Source organism: Ascaphus truei, chromosome 3, assembly GCF_040206685.1.
Source record: "Ascaphus truei isolate aAscTru1 chromosome 3, aAscTru1.hap1, whole genome shotgun sequence".
Taxonomy (NCBI): domain Eukaryota; kingdom Metazoa; phylum Chordata; class Amphibia; order Anura; family Ascaphidae; genus Ascaphus; species Ascaphus truei.
Window position 1 is genome coordinate 102938092 of NC_134485.1, and position 15755 is coordinate 102953846.

Sequence of the window (15755 nt, forward strand, 5' to 3'; positions counted from 1 at the left end):
AGATTTAACAATGCATGGGGATATCGGTACCCTATAACATGGCCTGTAATACGGAAAGCAGGGGGTCCCCAGACCTGAAATGAATGCGGTTCAGCTACGGAGATCCCCCTGCTACATTACTGTGTTATTAAAATAAAAGCTGTGCGTTCGCCTGTTAGAGGTGCGCAGGTAGTGACTGAGTCAATCTTGCTCTTAGTGCGTGTCTCTTACAGATAGATGCAGCCCGGTTGGATACACACAGCGTGAGTCCCATTCAGACGCAAGAACCCCCCTCCTGTGTTAATTCTGATTGGCCATTACCGACTGCTAGATGGTGTGCCGCTGTCAGTCTTCCTAGACATCCTGCTCCCAGCCACAGTTCCCTTGTCTGTCCACCGGGTGTGCTGCTGTTTCTGTCTGCTCTGGGGTTCCACTGTCTGTCTGTCTCCTTGTTGCTCCTGTCCTTATAGTTTTCTGTTCCTCCCTTGCCTTTGTTTTGTGTCCTGACTCCTTATGCCCATGCTTCTGTTCTGTATTGAGTCCGGTACTTATTAAAGGCCTTTGCCTATGATCTGTCTAGTCCCGTTTGTGTCATGCTCATTGCTCCGTAGTCTCGGTTCCTGCTCCCCTGCCCTGTTCCTACCTTCCTGCTGCCAACCCCTCGACAATCCTTGCCTGCCGCCTGCCACCGCACCCTGCCTGTGACCCCGATGATCCTGCCTGGCGCCTGCCACTGAACCCTGCCTGTAACTCTGTCGATCCTGCTTGCCATCTGCAACCGACCTCAGCCTGTGACACCAACAATCCTTGTCTTCCCTGCTGTTCCGGCCATCGAGGTCCTACCTGCTCCTGGTGTTCCCGTGACAGAAAACAAAGGCCATCTCTAGACCTCACCGGAACAGATTCTCTGCCTTCCTGCTTCAGCAGAACCCAACCGCTTGTATTGGAGGATTGTTTGGATTCACTCTGCGCGAGTCCCATTCAGACACAGAGACCCCCGCTGTGTTAATTCTGATTGGCCATTACCAACTGTTAGGTGGTGTGCTGCGGACTGTTAAGGCATTGCACATGGTTGAAAAGCTGATGCTCGCAGGCAAGCGAAAGACCATAGTGCTACATTGGTATGTACCCACATTCAATCAAATGTTTTAAACTTTCCAACAGCACAGAATAAGAGAACCTATAGATATGTGGACTGTAAAATACATAAAAACAGTTAATTAATGCGCAGGTATTTCAAAATAAATATATATAGATATATATACAAAAAAGACTGCGCTTTGGTGACTGCTGCTGGCAACGCCCAGTCAGTAATGAACAATAAAATCTAAATGGATCTACACCAATGTGTTAATGAGCCATATATATTCCACTAAATTCAAGTTTGAAATATCTGTCTGTGTTCAATTTTGGATAATTTATTGGACTAACAATATCATAGTGTTTGTTTATATATATCATTTAAAACTGTGCTAATAGAGATTTATTTGTATGTTTTAAGATTTGTATAATCTGTATAAACACCTTTTAGGACCTTTAAACATTATTATTTTGATGTATGTTTAGTGGTATACCCAATTACACACAGGAGCCTCCATTTAACCAATTTAATACAATCAATTAGGACTCTGGGTATATATATCCGGTTGATATGTCTCAGTCCATCCCCTGATGAAATCAGCAAGTCTGAGGAAACGCGTAGGGTTAATGTGCTGTGGATGACCTAGTGTTTGTTGAGCAAGTTGCTGCCACCTCACTCAAAGACTGCTATCATCTGCGGTCCTGTCACTTCCGGCTCCTTCCTTCCCCCTTGCTTGGAATCAGGGACATCTGGTTTGTGTTCCCCGGGGGAAGAATTTGAGAAACCGCTGGTGCCGAGAGTTCCTGCTGGACGGAGACTCACGAGGACCACACTGGTCTGCGGAGCAGCTGAGCAGAGGAGAAGCTTCTTGCTGACAAATCGGAGCATGAGTATTGATCTCATACATGCTTTTTTTTAATCTTCATTGTTTGTGAGTTTAACCATTGAGTTTTTTGGAACATTAAATCCATTTTTTTATACAGTAATGCACTAGGATTGGGCGCTTATTTTCATATATATATATATATATATATATACTGGCTGATATACCCGGCGCTGCCTGGGATTTAATGTTCTGGCTCCCCCTCTCTCTCCCTTCCACTGTCTCCCCTCTCTCTTTCTCCCCCGTTCACAGCAACAGCCCCCCCCCCCTTCACAGCTCCGTCACCCCCCCTGTTCACAGCTCTGTCCCCCCCCCCCCAGTTCACATCTCCGATGGGTGAGTGGGTGGGTGGGATCGTGACTGGGTCGGTGAGTGGGTGACTGGGTGAGTGACTTTGGGTGGGTTGGTGACTGACTGACTGGGTGGGTGACTGACTGGGTGGGAGACTTACCTTGACCGGGTGGGTGGTGGTTCCTGGCGGCAGACGGTTTCCCTCCTAGCCCTGATATCTCTGTGGCATGCGGGGGGCAAGAGTGGCAGGCTGGGGCAGGAGGGCCGCGCCGCGCTTCCCCTCCGTCCGGGGGGCGGTGAGGGTGAGGGCTGCGCCGCGCTTCCCCTCCGTCCGGGAGCCGGTGCAGGGCGGTGAAGGTGATGGGGGGGGGGGGTCTGTGTCTGTGTGAGAAGAAGAGAGTGGCAGTTGGGTGATGTCATAGAGGCACCAATCTAATTGGCCAGAGGCTGAGGACCAATCAGATTCGCCGCATCTAGCACCAGACTCACAAGATTCACTTTTATTATATATAGATATATATATATATTTTTTTTTTATTTTTTTTAAAGCAAAAAAATCGAATTTGTTTGACATTTTAAATATTGCTGCATTTGCAATTTTGACCCTGCAATAAAATCTGCATTGGTGAATTTCACAGCATTGAGCTGGGTTTTCTGTTTAGTATGGTTTTCTTACCGTATTTAAAATACAAAAGTTTGTGCAAGTTAAGTGAGAACATTATAATAGGTTTCTACTAGGTCATGGGGCATCCAAATGGTTGACGTCGTGTTTCTCAATCCTCTCATTGGGAAGCTCTAGCCAGACCATGCTTTGGAATTCTTCAACTGCCCACACATTCACATATATGAAAAGTGCATACACTTGCTTGGTAATTCATTGACTTTATCTGGTCTGGCTAGAGTGCCATGAGGAAAAGATTAGGAAACACACAAGCTACAATATTTATCCTCTACCATCCCCTATAATTAACAGTCCATGGACACACACTCTGCCTGCAGCACTTTTCTTCTCGAGTACTGGTCCACGCAAACGGCTATTTCCCAGTTACTGCATTAACATATCAGCATTGCCACTATTGCATCCCACTAATTTTCCAGCTCCATATTAACACTTTTTGTTCTTGGTCTTACACTTGCCCATGTCTTCCTCTATCACTGGATCCTCCTGATATCAAAAAAGCCATCTATATTACAGGGAAGCCTGGTCAACTGTTGCAAATTGCACTATTAAGGTAATGGGCAATACAAAGTGCAATAGAACTGAATATAGTATAACATTCACTAATATATTAAGTGATGAGCACATATACCGGTTTGCTTCATATGTTAAGTAAAGTCTCAAAGCCCAAAGGCTTTGCTCTGTAAAGCTCACCAATAAAACGTTCTATAGATACTGCTTAGAGACGTATCATATTTAACAGTGGAAATATTGATGATGGTCTACATTTGAAGTGTTCAAATTGACCGTTCTTCCAAGTTTTATAATCGTGACCATCTTTAAGCAACCCCAAAATTATTTCTCTAATGTAAGTTTATTTAAAAGAAGAATATCTTTGGAAAAAAAGTGATTCGGCATCCAAGCTTTTCTAATCCCGGAAAAATGTATATAGAGAAGGCTATATGCTGAAAACTCTTTTCAATAGTCCTTGGATGTCTTTGGAATTAGGTCATTGGTTTCCATTTTATATATTAAATGCATACTGAAAATTGTCAAAGCACAAAAGTATACGTGGATAACCCAAATCAACTTTCTACCATTCTTAGGATTTATAAACTAACATGCAGGAGTTACTACTTCACTTAAATATTTAGTATTTAAGTGCTTTAAATGCTTTCTTAAATTTCTACAACCCATTGCTGACTTTTTGCTTCCTTAAGCCATGATTGCGTAACAAGCGGCAAGTCAAAAGTTTGCACAAATCTCTCTGATACAAGAAAGCTAAAAAGTGACACTTTGTTCATGTGCACGCTTCTTTCAAATGCATGATATCTGATTCAATTATTGTGTGATGGAAGGACTGCAAGCAGCTATTTTTAACACACATGGGAAGCACGGGGTTTCTCCCCCAGGGGAAACTAAATGGAGGTTTCAATCTTCCACTTGACGTGATCCTACAGGTAGATGCAACGTCGTCCATTGCGGCTTCCTTTTGTCCTGTGAGACACGGGGGATTTAAACAGGAAGTACCGGTGGCACCGTCCCTTGGTAATTATCTCGGGAACCGGGGGACACCTGGAGCTGAAATTAGAGGTTCGGCTCCGGAGACGACCTACTTCCTATCTGCACATTTTAAGGTATTCAAGGTCTGTCACCAAAAGCATATACATCCTCAGGTTTTGTTTTCCGAACAAGATGCAATATTTTCAATAGTACAGTATGTGTATAATGTATATTTAACTGTATTGATGAACACTTTAAACCCCTTTTGCCGCCAGAGGGGACCGGCCTGCATTGCAAAGCAACACATGGCTGGTCCCCCATCCAATTTGATAACATTGAAGTGGTCCATAAATAAGAAATTTTTGAGAACCCCAACAATGAATACATCTGTATTTTTGAGACCAGTACTAAGAATGGGATATTTTATTTATGTAAATACAGTTCGCTGCTGGCTTTTGTATGGCTCACTGTTTTTACATGATATTTTAACCCATCCATATAAGCTATTGTGGAAAACGTGCTTAAGCTCTGGATACATTGTGGGCCCTATTCTGTAAAGAAATCAACATAACCAGTACTGTATATTGGCTGCCTTCCACGTATGAGGTGTTCTCATGTCACAGACTTTGGACATAAGGAAACCTTGTGCTAGCTTTGGCACAAAAGACATTTGTCCTGGGTTGCTCATCTGTTGACTTTAATTAATCACTGGCCAGGGCAATGGGGTCATTCTCTATGAGCACAAGAAATAGAACAAAATTGTCACAATATAAATCGCTAAATGTCAGTTTATGTGCAAAATCTGTAACTATTACCAGGATTCTTTGAAATGGATGATATCTATGTAGGGCGTTGTGAATACCGATGATGTGATTGTGATGGGAGGTGGACCAGAATAATAAAGGTTAAGCTTGACCCTTGGCCATCTTTCCCTGGAGCTCACCTGGCCACCAGGGCCCTGAGCTACCCTGTTTATTTGCCCGATAGCCCCTTGCATCCCATGTAAACTTTTTTTTTTTTTAATTATTATTCCTGATGTGTACAGGGTGTAAAAGCGTGTTTTGTGCCCACAATGAAGCATAGTAGCCAAGGTCTCCAGACATGTGGGGCTGAGAAACACTGTACAGCCTGCATACTTAGAGAAATGATTATTGCTGGGTCTGGAGGGGGAGGTGAGGTACAGGAACACCGGAGAAAGTGGCCTGGGGCAGAAATTGGTCATGGAGGGAGCGGGGGCCGGCATCTGTCTGAAAAGTTGAGCGTTTGGCTGTTTCCCCAGCCAGTGTGGTGCCAGCCCAGCGGGAGCCATTGCCAACCCCCCTTTGGAAGGTGCTGCTCCCGTTGGCCCGCTGAGAGCCCATCCCCGGACCTTATCATTTGCCCTTCCCCACTCAACATTTGTCCCGACACTTAACCGCTCCCACTCTTTGTCTTGATCCGGCATTTCTATGTAAGCAGCTCGGCTGAGTGAATTACCGAGTCTGCCTGCATAGAAATGATTACACACAAATTACATTACTGGCTTGCTAGCTGAGGGAATACAGTTTACCGGTAATAAAGCGCCACCTACTGAACGCTGACGAAACTTGGTTTGCCGAGCGAAACGTGCAGGGTTCGCTAGGTGGCGCAACCTTTTACCAGAGGAGATACGAGGTTCTTTTGGAGGAGTTGGCAATTTGCTAGTTTTTGACACGTGACGTCAGACGTTGCAACATCGCTGTGACGAAGAACCCGAAAGTGCAGAGAGAAGTGAGGACGCCGGGAGCCCTGCTGTTGCTGGCATCAGCAGCGTTCCACAGGCTCCAATAACGGGACTTCCCCAGGTTAGTACAGCGGTGACACCCTTATGTACCCTCTGATGCTGCATAACCACAACTTAATATGTAAGTGAGAATTGGGGCTTGTGGCCCATAATACACAAATTGCACCTTTTACTAAAGCAATGATTGTGCTTGTCTTTTTTTTTCCTTTTATACATGTTATTGGGGGTCCCTTGGCTGGAACCCGGCCTTAAAGAGGAGAGTACTACTGTCTTCAAGTATTTTATATTTATTAAGAGTCTTTGAGTAGAGCACGGAAGTAAATGTGTTTATATATTAGGTTTGTAGTTTTTGCGCTTTTATCTTATCACAATAAAACTCACATTTATAGGCTGTTCATTAACCTCTTGGGTGCCCAATGTCAGACCCTACAACATTTTGCATATACAAATACAGTAGGTACCACTATACTTTCTATACTCGTGCTGGATGGAGGCACTTCAATGTTTCAATGGAAGTCCCCATTCCTATGCGGGTTGCCACACACAAAAACATTTGTTTATATAGCCATGGCTGGTCCAGCTATCTTTCTCCCCCTCCTGTCACATAAGTCCTAGTAGCTACAGGCTACCCTGTGAGGTTTAACCCCCCCCCCCCCCCTTCACGCAGCCTTCCTGAGTGGTGACATTGCACCACATTGTCTGTGTTGCAGCCAATCATGGTGCAGACCCTGTGCCCTCCCCTTTTTGCAGCAGGAAGGAGGCTTTCCAAATTACAGAGGAGTGCAGTTCTCCTACACCCCTCCTGGGGAGAGGAGTGTGTTGCAGTCCTCCTTCACCCCTCTTGGGGGTGAGGAGCCAGGACCTGTGCATGGCACAAGGCCTCAAACATTATCTGATGGCCAGCACCATCCAAGGGCCTGAAACCCTTCTCCACAAAGATGCATACGCTGTAATATCATGCTGCAGTGGCTGCACCAAATAAAGACCTCATTTATATACTTCTGGCTGAGTTGCGGTCTATTAGCCAGAGGTATAGGAGAGAAAGAACTCATGGTAGGAACTACTTGCAGCTTTGCTGTAGCCTGCTGTGTCTGGAGGCGCTGTCACCACATGGAAAGAACCTAAGGATCACCCGAAAGCCTGTCCTGTTCCCCACTACATCGCGGAAGCTCAGCTCTCCTGGACCCCCACATGTAACCAGCACCACACGTAACTGTAGCCTAGGCAAGATCTCCCAGGGGGAGGGGGGAACAGTGCTACATTTATTTAACCCTCCCTGCCCGGCTTCTAGGGAGATTACATTGGTGTGTATTATATGGCTACTCCGCATTGGTACAATTCCAAAGTGCAGGGGAACAGTTTCAGGTGAGCAGCATCCTGCGTGTGCAGCCAACACAACATAGACAACCTATTTCTTCAAAGTGCAGGTCTCCTCTAAGGCAGAGATACAAATTAGAGCTCTACTCACAAGTACATAAGGCAATTCTCCATTTAATGTAACAGCCAAGAGCAGTGGAAAGACAATGTTTCAGGGCCCATATGGGCCTTTCATCAGGTTACCTTGACTCAGGCGGATGAGTGATAAGGTGGCAAGATTGTAGAATAATGAGCGCCAGGAACGTTTGTAGTACCACAGTCATTTATTCGTGTCCACATGGACCGCTCATACACATGTAACCCTCCCTGCCCAGCTCTAAGGGAGTTTACAAAGACGTATGTGCTGTGGGCTATTAATGGTGCATTACCTTCATCCAAGGTGATGGTCTGCGCACACGGCATATATGCAGATGGTACAGATGGGCGCCAGGAGTTTTGTAGTTTTTAAACGAACTTTTTTTTGTTTATCTTAATTATAACACTTCCTTTGCGGCATCCCTGTGATCTTGAGGGGGGGGGGGGGGGACAATGCTTTTGGTATTGAACTGATTTACATTTTAAACAGTTCTCAGATAAGCAGGTTCTTGGTAGCCTTCTCTACCCTCTCTTTCCAGGGTCCCAGCTTGGGGTCCCCTTTCTTACTGCAATAAAATAGGGTCATTACTCTGTCCTGTTCTACCCACTCTGCACCCAGTCTTCTGGTACTGTATATGTATGTATCATGTATGTGTTTGTGGGGGTGTAATCATATTCATGCATGTGTTGCGGCTCTAAATATTTTGGTCAAAGTAAATGTTGAAAAAAAGGCTCTTCATCCCTGAAAGATTGCAGATCCCTGTCCCAGGGCATGCCAGGGGCTGTTAAAGCTGCCGTTTAAAAAATAAATAAAAAAAATTCCCATTCAATACGTATGTGCATTAATAGAATCTGCACACTGACAAGTGATTAGCTAAGTTGCCGATCAATCTGTTCTCCTGTAATCGATAGCCGAATCGGGGGTTATTTAATTCACTGTTATGCTGCACTTTTAGCACTGGCGACGGCGCCGTCACAAGTATTTGAAGTTCGTTGCGTGAGCGCGACGGCGCTGTGCAGCAACATGGCGAGCGAAATCGCTGAAGCCAAGGATTTTTGTCTTGGCCAGCGACGACAGCATGACGTGAGCGGTTCAGCCAATGAGGGAAAACTGCTTGCGTGACGTCACGGGCCATTCGTCGCCCTCCCAAGGTCTCCTGCACCTCAGTGCAACAATCGCAATAGCAATGGCAACGTGTGATGTCATGCGGTCACGTCACCATCACCATAATCTCATCCTTAGGGCTGCACAAGAGGACCCAGGATGCAAAGTTCTGTGTGGAAGATCATGTGGCCAGGCAGGCACTAGATACAATTGGTGCACTGCTAGAGAGAGGGCAGGGCTCAAAAACCAGAGCCTGTCTCTGAAGAGGAAGGTGGTGTGACTTTGTAAATGGTTTCTATAGAAACAAAAATGCTTGCTACATTAGAAAACATTAAAAATGTCTTTAAAAATTGTTTTTAAAAAAATGTTACAAGTACTTTCTCATAGAATAGAACTGATTTATTTAAAAATAACACATATGTAGGATATTGCTTGAACTGCAGCTTTAAGATGTACTTTTTTTGCTCATTTTGTAGGGGAGATTGCGTTCACCAGTAAATATACTCGGAACGAAAGAGGAGTAAACACACGATTGTGACTCGGGGGGCCACCAACCCACCAAATGGGTTAATCTGTCCAAGATCTCGCCTCCCTCTGGTGAGAGGGGGAGAAACCAATTTATGAGAAACTCCATTGACTTGTATACAAATCCATATACAGGAATGAGTGACAGCCTTTAATCTATATATATCTAAAACTCAAATGTTTGTCTGTCAGAATGTTTGTCTGTGGGTTTGTGCGTTTTGTGATTGGTTGGTTGGCGGACGGCCACGCCTCTCGCTGTAGAGCTGTCCCGTTGGCTGTGGGGTGGGGTTTGCTGTGACGTCACAGACAGGGAAACTTCACCCGCCGGTTGCCCTCCTCACTCAGCGCTTCTCCTCCTCACCCCGTGGGCCCCTCCTGCCCCCCCCCCCCCCTCCGCTCTCCCCCCCCTCCGCTCTCCCTATAATATATAAAAGTCTGCTTGTTTGTTGGGTTTATGGTCAAGCTCTCCGCCACAATCAGCGCCCGCACCCGCAGTCCAACTGCCGAACCAACTGCCCTGCATACTGCCAACCACAGTGAGTGCACCCAGTGACCTCCGCCGCCTGGAACCAGCCCCCCATGCCCACCCCCGCAGCCGGCACCGCCGGGAGCCGGGAACCAAAACGCAGCACACATCTGCCACCCCCCGGGAGCCGGGAACCAGACGGCAGCGCACCAACGCCACCCCAGTTCGCCGGGAGTCGGGAACCAGCCCCGGATGCCCCGTGCTGTGAACGGGGGGTGGGGGGGCAGCGCTGTGAAGGGGGGGCTGAAGCTGTGTATTGGGGGAACAGAGCTGTGAATGGGGGGGGGGGGACACATGGCTGTGAACGGGGGGGAGGGGGGAAACAGCTGTGAACGGGGGGCCCGGGGCTGACAACGGGGGTGCCTTCATGTCAAGGGGGAGAACAGATTCATGTGAACGGGGGAGAAAGAGAAAGGGGGGGGGGGAGAGAGGAATGGGGAGAGAGGGGGGAGCTGAGAGAGAGGGGGGAGCGAAGAAAGAGACGGGGGAACGGAGAGAAGGGGGGGAGCGGGAAAATTAAATCCCAGGCAATGCCGGGTACATCAGTTAGTCTTCTATAGACATGAATTGGTACTAGGGTACTTTTATTAAATCTGAAAAAAGCGACAGGACAATTATCATTCAAAAAATAATAAAGACATGTCATTATATTAAAAAAAACATTATTTGTATTGGACATGTACACAAAGTCTCTTGATAAAGGAACATTTTTAGACCGAAGCGCGTTGAGTCCCTTTTTTTCTTGGTGTCAGTCTGGTATATATTTTTATATATTATTATTATTTGTTTGGTATGTTTTTTTGTATGACATTTTGATTCTTTTAAATAGTCAAATGATTGACCATTGCATATGTCATATACAAATATATATGAGAGGTGAGTGAGTATAGGCCAGTGTGTATAACTCTTATTTCTATAATCAGATCTAAAGTACGTAACATATGGATACATGTTTCTGATAAATATCAGGGATTCTTAAATATATAATCAATAGTGTCGGATAACGAGCGATGGGGTTGAATGAAGATGACTGTTTAGCAGTGACGCACAGCAAGCAGCACTGGATTTCCACCTCCCGCCCGTGCTTAACTTAATGAATCTGCGGCATCACGTGACGTCTGATCCTCCGGCTCGCCCCCGCAGTAGCCAATGGGAAGCCGCAGCCTCGGCACGCGGGGCGGGGCTTGTGCAGTTGTAACGCGCGCGCGGGGATGGTGGTCTTTGCCGCACGAGATCGGAGTGATTGCAAAGTGCTGCTCCAGGAAAGCAGACCCCTCCCCCCCCCCAGCTTCCCTTTCCGTGTGACCGAGCACCGGCTGTATGGCGGAACAGGCCATTTCATTCGGCAAGGATTTCCTGGCCGGCGGGGTGGCTGCTGCAATCTCACAGACCGCGGTGGCCCCGATAGAGAGAGTGAAGCTGTTGCTGCAGGTGAGAGAGGGGAGCGTGTACCGGGCATCACCTGCACACACCGGTCCTCTGTGTGTGTGTGTGTGTGTGTGTGTGTGTGTGTGTGTGTGTGTGTGTGTGTGTGTGTGTGTGTGTGTGTGTGTGTGTGTGTGTGGGGTGGGGGAGTGTGTGGGGTGGGGTGGGGGAGTGTGTGGGGTGGGGTGGGGGTGTGTGTGTGTGTGTGTGTGGTGGGGGTGTGTGTGTGTGTGTGTGGTGGGGGTGGGGGTGTGTGTGGTGGGGTGGATGTTTATCATACTGACCAGCTCGCCCAATGTTTTGTATTTATTTTTGTTTGTCACTTCCTGGCTTTCTCCCTGCAAATATTTCCATTATCTACCTCAATTTAAAGTTTTGAAACTTTGTATCCTGCAAAGAAAGCTTTGAAAATGTTTGCTATTTTTTTTCTTGTGTGCAAGGAACTTCGTATCCTATACATGTGTGTAACGGTAAAATGCTATTGTCCATGCAGATGTCTGATCTACATATGCATAAGTGGTACACGCTGTTTCTTGGAAACAACGGCTATAACCACAAAGAAAATAAACATAAGTAATATGAATAAATTACTTTTATTTAAAGTATAAATAAAATGAGGTCCCATATGCACATAATACAAAAATATATTCCGAAAATTAAAATTAGTTGGTCCACCACTGGGTAGTCATGTGTACAGACACTGGTTGGGTATATCCTGGAAAAATATTTGGGTAATAATAATGGTATTAGCCCCAGAAAAATATAAATCGTGCCTGTTGTAATTGCTATCCCAAAAAAAAAATAAACGAACAGGGAGGCCTGTTCTAATCCCTGGTAAATCAAGGGTAGTGGAGATGGCTCCATCTCATATGACAAAGCATTGCTATGACAAGAAACATATGTTAGTGACGTTTGACGTCATATCAGTCGTGGTAGTTCCAATAGAAAGGGTAGTCGATGAGGGAGCTCGGCGTCTCCGGTTGGTGCCGTGGCCTACTGAGCCTGTTTCTTTATGTATTGATTAGCCCTACTATTTACAAGCTATGTTGGGTAGGGCTTACAGACTGGTATTACTTCATATAGTAGTTCATAGGGACCTCTAACTACCCAGCCCCTTGATTTATTAGGGATTAGAACAGCTCCCCCTTATCTGTATCAGCCTTTTTGTGCTGCACCCTCCCTACTACATCCAAGTGAGACTTATTTATTCTGTTCGTTTATGGTTTTTGGGATCGTAATTACAACAATTTTTATATATATATATATATATATATATATATATATATATATATATATATATATATATATATATATATATACACACACAAAAGGAGAAGTTGCTCAACACATACTATTTAAGGTTAACTCAAGCCCTTTAATAAAACTAACAATAAGGGTAAAATAAAATATATATCCCAATTAATGTCAGTATATAAATTAAATAGGACCTGATGGTGCTAGGGGATAGTGAAAACTATATAAGACACACAGATGAAAAGAACAAAGACAATCCCCTTAGTAGCACTCTAAATTACACCTAAACTAATCTATAAGATAAAGATGGTTAAAAAGAAACAGATGCTCCGCCAATTCAGAAAAAATGAACAAGATTTTATTGATTAAACAACAAGACACACTAACTTAAAAACATAAAAATACTAAAGACAGCCTATGAAAATATATATGTATCAAAAAATATAAAGAGAGGACTACTAATCAAACACTATCAGTATTACAAAAAGAAAAAAACTAAAATGTGTCTAAATAAAGTTTAAATAATGACAACAAAATAGTTTTAGTCTAACATAATAGGCAATACCAAAATATATTCCCACTGACATATGCATGAAATAATAATAAATCATTGCGTTGGAAAAAGTATATAGTCAATGACCCAGTATATAGCCAGGAAAAATTAGTATGTATACCAAAAACAGAGGGGGAAAAAAGAGATAAAGCAACCAGGGAAAAATAATATAACAATACTAATAGTTATACCCTGAACAGCATTTCCCCAAAATGAAATCAATGAGAACTGATGCAGCAAAATAAAGAAAAATATGACTAATAAAGACATATTAGCAAACAGAGTCATACATATTGAAAACACCACAAAGCGCAGCACTGCAAGGACAGGTAATGCCCAAACAGTAAGGAGGGTAATACTCAGCTGCAGCTAGATTGTGTAGAGTTTGTGTCCATATTGATTGTACAGGATGTGTTTCCAAAGTCTGCTTATAACAGGAACAAAAAATAAAGTCCAAATTGCTGCATCAGATCCATCATAAGTCCCTCAGAATAGAAGATTACATAAAGGCTGTAGTAAAGTAAACACTCAACATGTTTCACCCGTCGGTGGGCTTCTTCCCGGAGTGGTCATATATATATATATATATATATATTCGACAATCCTATACATTTACTCGCCCGGGGCGGGTGGATTTAACCCCCGGGCGTGTAAATATTGGCCAAGCAGCACACGTGGTTTTTTTTTAAATTTCCCCCGTTCGCCCTGAATTTCCCTGCTCGCGCTAAAAAAAAACAAAAAAAAAAAAACTCCCTACCTGACTCCTGATTGGCGCGCGCTCCCAGGCTTTGTGGGCGCGCGGCCAGGCTCTATATGAGCCCGCCCCCAACGAGCAGCCATTCTGCCTGGAGATCTGTTGGAGGGTAAGTACTCTCCATGCTGCGGCCCCTCTGCTCCTTCCCTGCGATCCCCTGGTCCCCACATGGTTCCCTACTCCCCACTGCAGGAGCGGGGCTGACTGTCACCTGGGGCGCCCAGTGGGGGTTACCTCGCCACGTGCCTCCCACCCACCCTGCTGATTGGGGGGGGGATGTCGGCCTGTCCCTCCACACGAGCGGGAGATGGGGGTGGGTGGGGGAGGAGCGTGGTGCTGGTCGCGGCCCTTCCTCCCCTGTGTGTGTGTGAGAATGTGTGTGTGAGAATGTGTGTGTGTGTGACACCAGAGGTCCCCCCCCCCCAGTCAGTAACCCCCCCCCAGTCAGTGTCAGTCACCCCCCACCCCCAGTCAGTGTCAGTCACCCCCCACCCCCAGTCAGTGTCAGTCACCCCCCACCCCCAGTCAGTGTCAGTCACCCCCCACCCCCAGTCAGTGTCAGTCACCCCCCACCCCCAGTCAGTGTCAGTCACCCCCCACCCCCAGTCAGTGTCAGTCACCCCCCCACCCAGCCACTCACCCAGCAAACCACTCACCCAGCCAGTCACTCACCCAGCCTCTCTCTCTCTGTGTGTCACCCACCCTCTGTGTGTCACCCACCGTTTCTCTCCCCCCCGCACTCTCTCTCCCCCCCGCACTCTCTCTCCCCCCCCGCACTCTCTCTCCCCCCCGCCACTCTCTCCCCCCCCGCACTCTCTCTCCCCCCCCCGCACTCTCTCTCCCCCCCGCACTCTCTCTCCCCCGCACTCTCTCTCCCCCCCCGCACTTTCTCTCCCCCCCCCGCACTCTCTCTCCCCCCGCACTCTCTCTCCCCCCCCGCACTCTCTCTCCCCCCCGCACTCTCTCTCCCCCCCCGCACTCTCTCTCCCCCCCCGCACTCTCTCTCCCCCCCGCACTCTCTCTCCCCCCCGCACTCTCTCTCCCCCCCCGCACTCTCTCCCCCCCCGCACTCTCTCCCCCCCCGCACTCTCTTCCCCCCACCGCACTCTCTCTCCCCCCCGCACTCTCTCTCCCCCCCCGCACTCTCTCTCCCCCCCCGCACTCTCTCTCCCCCCCCCCGCACTCTCTCTCCCCCCCGCACTCTCTCTCCCCCCCCGCACTCTCTCTCCCCCCCCCGCACTCTCTCTCCCCCCCCGCACTCTCTCTCCCCCCCCGCACTCTCTCTCCCCCCCCCGCACTCTCTCTCCCCCTCCCGTCACTCTCTCTCCCCCCCCGTCCTCACTCTCCCCCTCCGTCCTCTCTCTCCCCCTCCGTCACTCTCTCTCCCCCTCCGTCACTCTCTCTCCCCCTCCGTCACTCTCTCTCCCCCTCCGTCACTCTCTCTCCCCCTCCGTCACTCTCTCTCCCCCTCGTCACTCTCTCTCCCCCTCCGTCACTCTCTCTCCCCCTCCGTCACTCTCTCTCCCCCTCCGTCTCTCTCTCCCCCTCCGTCACTCACTCTCCCCCTCCGTCACTCTCTCTCCCCCTCCGTCACTCTCTCTCCCCTCCGTCACTCTCTCTCCCCTCGTCACTCTCTCTCCCCCTCCGTCACTCTCTCTCCCCCTCCGTCACTCCTCTCTCTCCCCCTCCGTCACTCTCTCTCCCCCTCCGTCACTCTCTCTCCCCCTCCGTCACTCTCTCTCCCCCCACCCGTCACTCTCTCTCCCCCTCCGTCACTCTCTCTCCCCCTCCGTCACTCTCTCTCCCCCTCCGTCACTCTCTCTCCCCCTCCGTCACTCTCTCTCTCCCCCTCCGTCACTCTCTCTCCCCCTCCGTCACTCTCTCTCCCCCTCCGTCTCTCTCATCGACTCTCCCCCCTCCGTCACTCTCTCTCCCCTCCGTCCCCACCGTCACTCTCTCTCCCCCTCCGTCACTCTCTCTCCCCCTCCGTCACTCTCTCTCCCC